The following is a 10130-nucleotide window of genomic DNA, read 5'->3' as shown; positions in this document are numbered from 1 at the left end:
CCGGCCCGGGCAGCGCCGCCTGGCGGCTCCGGCACCGCGGGAGGCGGCGCCAGGGGCGGCCCGGGCCTCACGGCGGGGCCTCCGCGCCGAGGCCTCCGCGCCGCCGCGGGCGAGCTGGGCCCCGAGGCATCGCGCGGCCTGGGCCAGAGCACGCGGGCGGCAGCAGCGGCCGCGGAAAATGCAGTTAATAAAAACGTCTTGTAATCAGGCAGCGTGAAGCCCTTCTCTTTGTTCCAGTGGAATTAAGGAATAAATAAATCACAAGAAGTCCAAGTATAACACTAACCAATGTAATAGTAACAGCCACTCCACAAGGATAGCAAAACCTCCAAGTGCTAGGAACTCCAGATCAGAATTACCACCTTGAAGTTAGGAAGCATTACAAGCCTAGCAGGGAAGTCTGGTTTACTTGAAGGCACAGTCCTGGAGGAACCTCTAAGGCTATCTTCACCTATAGAAGCTCTACAGCTTGTTGCCCAGCTATTTTACATATATTTTCTAGTTGCCCAACATCCTAATGTATCATAGAGAATATTCTTTTCAGAAATATGAGTAAAGCATGTAAATGAACATATTTTTGGTGCCACTTGTCATTCATAAGCAGTGTAGGTAGATGGAAGCTTGCAGAGGATACAGTCTCCACTGTAAGTGTCTGTGTATGTGTTTTTCTGTTGCATTATTTGTACGATAAATGATCTGCAAGCTCCCGTTTGACTGAACACATTAGTTGGAGATTGAGGCCCAAGATTTCCACAAACTCGTCAAAGACGTAATTGCAAAAGAAAAAGGAAAACTGAAGAAGGAAATATGAAATTTGTTTGCAAAAGAACTTTTGCAATCTCACAAAATAAAATAAACATAGACTCAGTAGACTCAAAACAAAGGACTAGATTTTAATCATGCTAACACTCTAGCGCTTGATGGAGCTATTCATTTTTCTAAGGCTGCTGTTGTATCTCCAAGCAGAGAGTTTAGTCCTCGTAGACATGGTCACAGATGCAGCAGCACGAGCTAGTAGGGATCCCTCAAACGCTTCGTAGCTTGAAGCCCAGCATTAAGCACTTTGACTTCTGTCTTCTAGTTGACCCAGCCTCAGCTGGATAGTACCCAGGTGCAGAAGAGTTGACTAGTTGACTATTCCTTTGGCTTAACTTGCTGAGGGTCTCACAGATAGCAGAAGCAATGGGTATCTTGCTCTCCTGCACATGCAAAATAGGTGCAAACACTTCACACTGGCACAGAGCATCCTAAGCTGGGCCAGCCTTGAGGTATAAGCGTCCAGGAGCCCGGGATGCCCCCCGAGTGGGCCGAGCTGGGGCAGGCAGGTGAACCAGGTCCAGAGGCCATGAGAAACTTGAGGGCTGCAAACCCAAGATTCAGCTTAGCTGCAGCACCTGGGCCCTGGACAGAGGGAGTGGGTGGGAGTCCCATGGGAGGCTGATCAGGGAAATTAAGGCCTATTAGTACCCTCAGGGCCCTGAAATTACACTGTTCCATATAAAAGACATGGATGTGTTTCCAGTAGAGTGTCTTTGACATCTCTGAAGTTATCATCCATCATAAAGTGATGAAACAATTAGAGTCATTGCAAGAATAGTGTATCTTCCTGGGCTGGCATTGTTTGAATAAGTTAAAACATCACCTTTTTACACGACAAATGTGAAAATAGGTTCAGTAACTGAAAAATGTGCTATCATTTTCTACCGCTATGCTAAATGGTAATCTTGACCCCTACTGATTTATGAACATCAGCATGGCATTACTGTATCTGGATAGAATAATAAAAGCCATATCTAATTAATTAACCAACTGCAGAATCTTGCAGGCAGGGCCTGCCATTTAGTCCCTGTATCCCAGTGCAGTGCATCCCATGGTTATCCAGCTCAAAGGTCTGGACTTGTAATTGTAGTCATTTCTACAATTAGATATATTTAAATATAATAATCAATAAGACACTCACTCTGTAAATTAGGTAGCATTAACTGGCAACTGCCCTTACATTCAATCCAGTTAGATTAATAGATGGGTCAATTATATATAGACAAAGAGTCATATATTATAAAACCATCTACTTTGACTTCTTGTGCTAAAAAACTATGGAATTTCTTCAATTAATTCCTGTCTGAAGTCGAGCAAACATTTCAAGAGATGTTCAGTCCTGGTTTTAAAATGTCCTTAATAAATGGTTTTACCAGTCTACACTACTAAAAGCATATGCTTTATTTCTATCCTGAATGTGCCCACTTTCATTTTCAGCTGCTGGATCTTGTCATAACTTTGTAAACTATTTTGTCAAGTTTTTGGAGTTTGTGTCGCTACATTAGTACTTGTAAACATTAGTAAGATAAGATGGTGAAAATATAACATTATATACTTCAGTAGTGAATTCCTGGTCACACTGAAGTCAGTGACAAATCCCGATCTCTTTCAGTGAAGTCAGGATTTAATTTCTGTTTCAAATAATATTGTATCCAAATAAAAGAAATCTAACAACTCATATGCAGTATCAGATTACTACTAAATGATACCTTTGCTAGGTCGTAGGCTTCTCTAAAATCTTCTAAATTCCGTGATTAGAAGCTTGTGAGGAGTTTTCTTTTTTGGGAGCACCAGCTGGGATGATGGAAAATGTTATCACACTCCTGTTCCACATTATCACCTTTGTTGAACAGCTGACAATTTGATTATGCCTCAGGTAATGGGGAAGTATTTGAATTTCAGCAGCTCTCTTTTTTAATAAACAGTCATTTAGTTTTAAAAACAAAAATAATAATTTACTGAGTAGGCTTTATTCCACCCTGAAAAGCCTAGCTTTCCAAGAGCTAATGCATGAATTTGTTCACAAGAGTGAAATTCAGCAGCGGCCTGCAGCCCCATTCAAACCCTCAAGGACAAATTCAAGCAGCTGCCTGCACAGCTTCTAACTTACTTTGGATGTTTTCAAGAAATAAGGATGGTTTGATAAGTTATTAATGAAAACAGTTTTGTAAATCCTTTGTTAGTATATTTATGCTTTCCCTCTTTTCCTATATTTATACAGCACCTTTAAATAAACCATATCATGTTGGCTCTCCCTGTTTTGTCTGTGTTTTCATAGCAAGCTCCTCAGAGAATCTGAACATGATTTTTGTGAATCAGTTTATATTCCTGAAAAATATATGCCTGAAACAATACTTGTTAATCAATTTATTTAGATATTCTAGGCTTTACCATATAAACATGTGTGTAATCGCTAAATAAATAATGAATACCAGGAAGTTTTAAGGAACTAGGAAAAGAACGAAGTGCTCTCAGTTCCCACGGCTTGTGAGAAAGTGGAAGATTCTGTACCCTGCAGGATGTGTAAGGGACCTAGTAGGGTTAAGTGATAAAGTGATAAACTACGAAATTATATCTTACATCTGCAGAGACTTATGCTTCTCATCCCCTCTGTGTTTTTTTTTCAACTTCCGTTATATGTGTTTTAGATATGAAAGACGATAGCTCATGAAAGGATCTGAAGTAGGGTATAGGTTTAAGAAAGTCAAAGAACAAAGTGTCGTGTCTTCTCTTTGAATTTCTTAAAATTATGGAGTCTTTAGAAGCAGCACTGTTCACCTTCACTCACAACCTTGGAACTGCTCTGAGGAAAAGTGAACATTTATTTTATAAGAAAAGATCTATCGATATTAGTCAGTTTTGCATAGTTTTAATTACTTAACCTTCCAGAATCCGTACAGCTATCACACAGATTGCGGTCTCCAGGAGCTCCTGAGCACCACACAATGCAAGCTGTCTTTTTGTGTTACATGTCACACTAGACTCCATCCAGAAAGGTCTGAACTTGGAATTGGCAGGGAAGTCACTCAGTAAGTCACAGACCCCCGAGCAAACTGAAGGGTGAGCTAGGAATAAACAATAAAATCAGCTACGGGGTAGGTACAAGAAGTGATCCCCATGGGTCATCAGCCTATGGAGAGATAAAGGACAAAAGAAACCGTATATAACCTCCTCTATATTTGATACAATTATTTCCAGGCAGATCTGGTTTTAGTAACCTTGTCCTTTTTTTTTTTTTTTTCCAAAATTCACTAGTACCATCAGTTGCTTTCCACTGCCTAGTGCAGGTGCTGACAGTGCGATAGCTGGGGCAGCTGAAAGCATGTCCCAAATCGAGGTCCAACTAATGAAAAGCTCATCATAAACTGATTTGATAGACTTTGTGGGTGGATTTTGCAGGTTGCCCTAGACTCTGTCCTGCTGTAGCTAGGCAGCTTCCCCTGGTATCCTCGCAAGTTAGGTGGTTTGGAGTGCTCTGCTTTACATCAGAGAATTGCACCTCTTCAGCAGGGGAGTGCAAGTCTTTATTATTCTTTGCAAATCAGAGATTAAGTGTGAAGGTAAAACGCAGCAGGAGCCGGAAAAATGCTGCCTTTCAAAGAGGAAAAGTGCAGTTAATCACTTTTAGGGAATAACCTGCGAGGTGGGAGTTCACAGATCAAAACGAGTCCCAGATTCGGAGGAAGCTGTGAGCACGGCGTGTCACCGGTGCGTCTTTCAGGCTGGTGTGCTCCCAGCTTCCAGACCCGCAGTGGCCTGGCCTTGGTGTTCAAAATCTGCCCTTGTGTTATCCATAGATCACCAACTTGTACCTTCCGTTGCCCAGTATGGATTCACAGACGAAAAGGGCCCTAGAAATGCCCTGGCTCTTATGGGAGCTAGGCTGTTCCAGGCAAAGAGAGCTAGTGGACTGGAGAAGCCAAGCAATGCCACAGAGGTGTCCCTTCTCCTCAGAGATCTTCACGAGAGTCAAAGACCTGTGTCTAAAAAACAGTTCTTCAGATTTTTCATGAAAGGAACAAACTCTTTTCTGCCCTTACCTGTGGGAGACCTCCTACGATTTTATAAACACTAACATATCTGTTATAAATCGTTAGTTTACAGTGAGAGTGGGGACCTGAAAGGAATGAAGATTCACGTTTTTGCCTAATATATGGAAGCAATCTGCCTGGGTTAAAGATCTTCTAATCCACTGATTTGAAGTTTACGAGCATTTTCAGTATGCCATTAGAAAAAGCCTGTACGCAAATTTCCAAAGACAAAAAGTGACAGCAGCACAAATGTGGTTTCAGGAGCACATCATGATGACAGAGCTGGATGACTGTGGGGAACAGGCAAGGGCAGCTGTTAGGTGTGAAAGTGACACTCAGCACTCAGATGCTTGCAGCTCACAATTTGCTTTTATCAGAATCAGCAACCTCACAACTGCCATTCTGTGTTAACTCCAGCCTGCCCCTGGCAGACCTGCATTAACCTTTGCTTATGGAGCCACGGCAGGACTCAAGCAAATAAAAAAATATGGCACGTCAGGTTCTCCACTGGTGTAAAGCGGCCTCTCTCCGCTGACTTTGAAGGAAGCACATGTGCTCGCTCGAGCTGAGGATCTTATCCAGTGCTACTACAGCCTCATTAAGTTGTCACATCCTCCCCCTGCCTCTCCTTTTGCCATCTGGCTGCAACTTCCTTGTGTTGAAGACTACAGTCAGGTCTTTGATCCTCTGCTAACTCCTTGAGGCTTCCTCTCCCCCTCGGATAATTGGCCAAGACATCACCTGAGGCATCCAGGGTCATCCTCCCTGCCCTTTTGCTTGGAGAGGGGTTACAGGCAAGAGAAAAGTCTTGGAGCCTTCACAGATGCAGGTGACCTATATGAATGCTGCCATGTGCTGTAGGTCAGGCATCCTCCCGACATGAGGGACTCCCCGTTGTCCCTGGACCATAGTTAACCTCTCCTGCTACTGATGTGGAAACAGAAACCCTTCAGGGTGACCTGGGCCCAAAGGCAAAGCAAGGCCATTTAGATCTTTCGCCACAGTATTCTAGAGATGCCGTGGCAAAGGAGAGCAGGTGAACTACTTTGCCACTTATCTACTTATTTACGCATTATAATCAAGCAACCTCTCAATATTCTTTGAAGTTCTTTTGGTAAAACATTTTCTCTGGCTCTAACAACAGTTTTTGTAGCTATTTTCTAAACCTTTATTTTTTTTTTAAGTTCATCAAAATACACTGAAACTGTGTGGTATTTCAGTAACCTCACCAATGAGGTATAAGACAGTAAAACCTCTTCTGTATACATATTGGCTGCTTTTCTATCTGTATGTGCAAAGATTGCAGTAGCAGTACATTCAGAGGTGATTTGTATTTACCTCGGCCACATAAAGGTTTGAGTGCCAGAACTAAGACTGACTCCTCTGTAACTTGCTAAAAATATCTTCATTCAGTGACGTTTTCCCTGTGATAGCTCGTTTTGAGATCGGCTGCTTAATAAATCTACTATTTTGCTAGTGAAGGTTTTACTGAGAGTGCACAATAATTGGAAAGTTTAGCAAATGCATTGCAAATGTCTTAGTGTATTACACTGAAACAGTTACATTTTTCAGCCAAATTTGTAATCTAATCAGGTTTGTCTGACAAGAACTATTTTCCATAAAACCATGCTGACTGGCATTAATTACTTCCTGTCCTGTCATTCTTTATCAGTTGAATCCCATATTGCATTACTTTGTGCCCCCCTCCACTACCCCAGTTTGATATCAAGCTAGCTGGCTTATATTTACCAAGGTCACGATGTTTGTCCTTGCTGAATACCAGCTAGACATCAGTCTTCTTCCAGTCTTCTGGAATTTCTGTATTATTTCGAGATTCATTAAAAATTAATATGTGGAGGCAAGCATCTCCTTCACTAACTGTTTGAGACTCCTTGTGTACAAGTTATCTTTGGCTGATGAATTACAGGGTTTTATCATGACTAGATGTTTAACATCCTATTTGGTTACTAATGGACTGAAAGGCTTTAGCTTCCCAATATGATACTGCTGTCATCCTACTTTTTTAAAATCGAGGAGAGACATGTTTATTGAATATGGCCTCCTTCATTATTTATGGTATTACCACCTGCATCTAGTAACTGGCTAATTCTATTGCTAGAATTTCTTCTGTATATGATGTACTTCTAATGCTTTCTTTTGGGGGTGTCCGTTTTTTGCTGTGGTGGTGTCTAAAGTCTAACTTTTCTATGTGTCATCATTCCTAAAGTACATGGAATGGTATTTATTTCCCCATTTTATTTTTTATTTTATTTTTTTTTTGCTTTTGCTCTAGGTTACTATCGCTTCTAGTTTCTGCCTCCTGCAAAGTGAAGGGAGTGAGTGAAGCTAGAAGGAGAAAAAGTAAGGGAAATAAGAGTTCGTTCTTGGGCCGTCTCTGAGTGTCTTTTCACTTGAAACGAACATGGTCCTTGCCTTCTTGTTGCCCCAGCTTGAGTTCACTGAAGATTTGACTGTAGCTTGTGCTCTAAAAGACATCAAGAGGATGGTTTCACCTTTCTCTTATTCCCCTTTTCAATGCTCCCTTACTGACTGGGGACTCGTCTTTTGAGAGGATACTAGATGTCAGCATAGTTTGTGGTTTCTCTGTAAACCACTTCTCCTGCTTTTTTTATGCGTGGAAGGGAAGAGAATATATACACTTTTTATTCTAAAGATATTTTGACTTCAAGTATTTTTTGGGGCCACTTCTCTTCAAGACATAAAAGCTGGAATGTGTAATGTTTGTGTCAACTATCAATGACTAAAAACAGTTGTGTGAAACTGATAAGCAAATCCTGCCACTTTGCTGTGTGCTTCCATCTCTTGCCTTTTTTTTTTATTAATAAAATAGTTACTCAATGAAATTCCTAGGAAAAGGGGGAAAAAAGACCATGTGACTTGCACTAATTCAATGATTTTTGCTCTAGTCCTCTCTATATTTTTTGCCATACCACTATTTGCCCTCATAGATGTCTATTTATTTGTTTAAATTACTACCTCTGTAAATAAAGTAAGCTGAGTAATGGAACATTTAAAACTATTTCTTATATAGTAGTTGTGGAGTCACTCTAATCCATATCTGTAAGGTCGTATGGAATTTGCTGCAGTAGCCTTCCCTCTGAGAGATGTACTTGAAGACAATTTCATGTTTCAAAACCCAAGCCCGACAAAGAGGAACTAGCGAATCTGATGTTGTTATAACACAGTTACCTTTGTGACCTTTAAAATGAAGTGTTCTATTTAAATTTCTGTCTTTTCTCCATGGCATTTTAAATGAATTTGGGCTCTGATTATGAGCTAATATGATAGTCTGAACTATCTTTCCATGTTTTATCACCTTCTGAATATAAAGGTATTAGATGATTTTACCCACATCTCTTTAGAAACTGATCACTGGCAATGAAAAACAGAATCATGGTTCAAATAGCATGAAAAAGCGGCTGTGCAAACTATCCAGTGAGTTAACTGTGGTAAAATATCACAAGGACACAAGGAACTACACAGGCCTATAACTCCTATGGATGAACGTACATCTTGCTCCTTACATTTGAAGACTCTCCATAGACTTCATAGATGACACAGACATCATCTGAATAAACTGCCTGCGTGTGCTCGTACCAGTGTACTTGACTGCGTAAGCCGGAAGAGCTATGTTGAAAGTACAAGAACTATTCAGGGTTACTATTGCCAGGAAAGTTGTGTCATTTTGACCTGTTTCTAAAAGGAACTGGTGAAACTCTGGCATGGGTGAAGCCTGCCACTTCCTTCCACACGAACAGCCTTCACAGAACAGATAGTTTTGTAAATAATGAGAGTGGGATTTGGTTTAAGAATTCAGAGTTGAGTTTGGGCTATATTCTCCTGAGAGCTATCTGAAATTCTGTGGTTCAAAGTCGATTCAATGGAGTGAGAAATAACCACTAAAGAGCAGTCTATATATAGGATAATTTTACACCAATACATCTTCTGTTTCAGCTCTCCCCACCAATCCCGAGTATGAAGAATAGGCAGATGCAGACTTGTGCAAAGTCCTCTTATCTGAACGCCTATTTGGATAAATTAGATGCTCCTTTTTGACCTAACTTAGGTTGAAAGGACTGAGTTTTGATCACTAGTGATCAGGCTATTCAGTTACCTTCCTGGTAACGTCCCATTGGTACTTCCACTATGCCTTAGCAGAGCATAAGTAGCTTTTCTTGTTCCTCCATTGCCCAATAGAAGGATCCAAATTCTGTTCAGCAGGTAGTGGGCTGAAAACATAAAAGCAAGATCTCACACCCAGCTCAGTGTGTACAGTCATAAGAGGTGAAGAGATGGACAAAGAAAATCTTGAAAATTTTGGCAGATGGGAGAGAAAATAAAGACATCAAAACTACCAAAATGCTGATGAGTCAGCTCTGAAGTATCTACTATCTTTGTTTCTGTCCTCACCACAAATATTAGGAAGCCCATCTTCACTGAACCCTTTGAATGACCACCTAAGACAAATTTCACGGTGTTCTGAAAGGACAGATATATGAACCACAGCTGAATTGTAGGAATGTATCATGCCAAACACTTCCTGAAGATGTTTTGATTTAGCTGAGGAGCTAAGTTGTCTCTTGTATAGTTTACTTCCTCTTGCAACATGATTTCCTGAAAGGGCATTTACAAATAAAAGTTTCTTTAAGCATTTAGAAGTTAAGCTTTACTTCAAAATAATAATTAAAAAAAAGGCAAAAGCTCATTTCTTTTCCCCCTCTTTCGTGCTAGTGGTGTTTCATTGGCCTACACCAAAATGAGAAGATAGTTGCTCTTTATATAATCTCTTTTTGACAGTTTACTTACTAGCCAAATTATGAATAACATCTTTGCCAGATACAGTAGGACACTTAAAATCATGGAGTGTTAAGAAGTGCACATTGTAACACACAATTCCAAACACTTTTTTTTTTATACTTAAAGGAGAATGGAGAGAGAGGGAAAGGAGATGTTAGAAGATACACCATTTATGAAAAGTTCTAGATAACATAATTGGGGTAGAAACAAGAAGATTTTGCCTGCAGAAACCTAACTGGACACTGAAGAAATTGATCTAAAACCTATGGAGCATTCCATCTTTTATATTAAGTTTTCTGAAGCATTGTGTGGAATTTAATAACAGAGGTATCTGTGCTATAGGATGGTACAAAAAGGCTGTAGAGAGCCTATCATTTTGTATTGAATTCTGTAGGACTTTTCCATACGTGTTGGATGGTTTATGAGGTGTATTGTGTGTGTGTTTCTTCTTTACTCCTGTGG

The sequence above is a fragment of the Tinamus guttatus genome, unplaced genomic scaffold, assembly GCF_059628265.1.
Source record: "Tinamus guttatus ecotype Peru unplaced genomic scaffold, ASM5962826v1 Tinamus_guttatus_pri_ptg000033l, whole genome shotgun sequence".
NCBI classification, from domain to species: domain Eukaryota; kingdom Metazoa; phylum Chordata; class Aves; order Tinamiformes; family Tinamidae; genus Tinamus; species Tinamus guttatus.
This window is presented reverse-complemented; position numbering follows the sequence as displayed.